At 41.0% G+C, this 3,240-nt stretch overlaps 1 pseudogene; it reads right to left on the bottom strand.

Moving 5' to 3' along the window:
• Positions 1–2,312: 2,312 nt before the first annotated feature.
• Positions 2,313–2,894, bottom strand: LOC101705500 (large ribosomal subunit protein eL15 pseudogene; annotated as a pseudogene).
• Positions 2,895–3,240: the final 346 nt, after the last annotated feature.

The following is a 3,240-nucleotide window of genomic DNA, read 5'->3' as shown; positions in this document are numbered from 1 at the left end:
TTAGTGTCTCACCTGTAAAATGGGGATGATGGTATTGTGAGGCTGCATGAGCCCCACACTACAATGGTAGACACTGAGGACTAGAGAGAGTGTCATCCAAGCTCATGCAGAGCAGAGGGAAGACCAGGTCTGGACATGGACTGTCACGATTATACAGCTCCTGCTCTGGACTCTTACCACTGAGATTATCTGTGCATGTGTGCTCTCCAGGTGTACAGTGGTGCTAGCCCCATTGTAAACATCATTTTCCCCTCATTTCACTTTGTCTCAATGCCTCTCTTAGCATCAGTACTGTTCCTGCAGTTCCCTTCTTCCTTGAACATCATATAAATTTACTTCCTTTCATTTCTCTTAGCTCATCTATGATGACTGATACAAACACTCAATACCTAGCAAATATAAAGAAAATGCTGGCAGACACAAAGGCTTAGGGACTACATGTTTCTGGCCTTCCTTTGGTTAGTCTCCTATGCTCTGTCATGGGTACAACTGGTCTGGGTCACTCAAGTCTCTTCCTGCTGTTTAAGGGATATGGGTCTTCTTAAGCCTCCACCTCTGTCTCCTTGGTCTGCAAAGGGAGAAGACCTTCTCTGGGGCCTTTCTAGGACTGCTTGCTCAGAGAATGGGAGGGCTCAGTTAGTGATATGGCTATGTGATGTGAAATAATGGGACAGTATCCACACCTGTTAGGTAGGGTCCTTATGCCTCATGCAAGGATGGTTTGATTTCTCACTGACCCAACAAGTCAATTCTACCCTAAACACATACTATTCCTACTATCTAAACAATGCTATACAACAATATCCAATCATATCTAGACAATTACACACCAACACTAATGCATAGTTGGTGCAGACTGTATCTTTAATGAGTTATTTAAATTCAGATCAAATCAAATTGTCCTTTTTGTGATCTTATTTTATGTTACTTATCCAATATCTTTGTAGCTCTCTCCCCTCTTTATTTTCTGTGTCAGTTCTTTCAGGTGACAAAGCCTGACTTGAGTGCCTCTCTTGACCCATCTTCTGGCCTTCCTATCTCTTTCCTCTCCACCTTCTGACATACTGGCTGTCCCCTGTGCTCAAATGGCCTCCCCCAAGTCATCCCATGGCTACTCCTTCTGCCTCGTGAGTCTTTTGTTCTAAAGACATCCTGCCTGAGAAGCCTTCTCTTATTACTGCATATAAAGTATTGCTGTCAATAATTTCCCAGTCTCTTTAACCTTATATTGTTTTCCATCTTAGTAAGAAATAAGTCACCACTGGAAATATTATAGATACACTTATGTATTTTATGTTCCCCTCCACTAAAATGTCAGTTTCAGGAGGACAGGAATTTCATCTCTTATACCTCCAGTGTCTACCACAATGTCTGGCACACAGTCTAACTCAATAAAACTTTTAAATAAACAAGAAAAAGTTAATTAGCCCTTTAATGAGGTAGGTAGAAGTGTATGTGGTAGGTAACTAGAGTCAATGAAATTGTTTTTACAACTGTTTCCTTTAAGAATGAAGAAGTAAAAATTATGAAAAATACCATTCACTAAGGGAAGTAAGAGTGGTGGGTGGCAGGGATGATCTTTAGAGTCACAGACTTAATTTTGTTTATTTTTCTTCTCCACCTTATGGCCCAGACCCCATCATAAAAGAACCTTCTTGCCCTGTTCTAGATTCATTAATCACATGAAGAATTTCTCTCAGTAAATGTAATAATCTACATTTTAAAGATAATTGAAATAACCCCAAGAAAGGCCAGAGTTTCCAGAGAAACTTGGTTTATGTCTCCTTTTATTACTGGCTTCATTCTCATGTTTGGTTCATTTTATTTGTTTTGTTTTTTTGGTACCAGGGATTGAACTTGGGACCTTGCACTTTTGAGGCAGGCAGCAGAACCACTGAGCTAAACCCCCGGCATGTTGGGTTCATTTTAACAAAGGACAGCACCAGTGTGCCCTGATAGTTATACATTTATACAAAGGGTGATTGAAACATATGGTGAGTGTTTAAATTTTAAGAAGAAATATTACAGTTAAAGACACACTGCCCTGAATTCCTCTTAAAATACTCCCCTTGCTTTGAGGACACTTATCCTATCATTCTGGCTACTGTCTGAAGCACCTCTGACAGTCTTCTTTTATGATTGTCTTTACAAGATATGACAAAAAATATGTGAATGCTGCTGCTGAGTGCCATCCAAGAAAAGGCAGGAGGGTAAAAATATGACTCTGTGTCCTCATGGGCCTTATTTTCCAGATCTGATACCATGCCACTTCTGGTGTTTTTTTGGTCCTAAATTGTTTATTAGGTTATGAATTCTACAAACATTACTTATATTAGTGCTAACAGTGGAGCTGGAGAGTATTGTGCCTTCTGCAAGCTGCATGGCAAGAACCACCAATAGTGTGGTGGAACCTGTGACCTTTTCTTGGGCCTTGCATCTCCCTGTGCTTATGACTGGTTTGGTGATCCACTGGGTTTCAAGATTTCTCCTAATGGCTTTGTGGAATGGATCAATGAGGAGGAATTCAAAGAATTTCTATTGGAATCTTCACTAACACAGTAAGAATTCAGAATTCTCAGAGCCCCACAGTGGTGTCTAGCTTGCTGCTCAGCAACAGACAGAAGGTGTCTGAAAACTTTAGCTGGTTAACACCATGATGGACAGGCCTACCATAAGTTGCACCCATAGGAACTGGACATTTGTGGCCATCAAGGTAACATGAATCCTGTGTATGACATAATCTTGTTTGGCCTTGTGTCCCAGTCTGCACATTGGGAGACCCTGTGGAGCACAGAGAATTGGAAGTAATGTCAGCAGCAGACCCTCAGAAGGAAGCACATCACATTGGACTGCTTCTTCCTGCCTAGCTCCTGGATGTACTTGTACCTACTCATCTTGGCTTAGCTTATAGCTGCCATCAGATGGAAAGGAAGAAGCTGTCCTCCTATGGCTCTCCCTCATAGTAAAAATGACCATGGTAGTGGAATGTTTTGAATCAATTCAGAACATCAAGGCAGCCAGGACAGCCCAATAAAGACACTCAAGAAAGAGGACTTCCAGAACTGCCACAGAAAGTGTCAAGAATGATGGGATAAGTGTGTCTGAAGCAAGGGGGAGCATTTTGAGGATAATTAATGGCAATGTGTCTTTTACTATGATAATTTAAAAAAATTAAACATACACTGTGCTTTTCAGTCAAACTTCATATGATTCCTAGAGCTCACAATCTCTTTTCCCTGC

Source organism: Heterocephalus glaber, unplaced genomic scaffold, assembly GCF_053883595.1.
Source record: "Heterocephalus glaber isolate CG9 unplaced genomic scaffold, H.glaber_assembly_v1.0 deba00001572, whole genome shotgun sequence".
In the NCBI taxonomy this organism is placed as follows: domain Eukaryota; kingdom Metazoa; phylum Chordata; class Mammalia; order Rodentia; family Bathyergidae; genus Heterocephalus; species Heterocephalus glaber.
The sequence above is the reverse complement of the archived record's forward strand: the minus strand, read 5'-3'. Positions and strand labels throughout refer to the sequence as shown.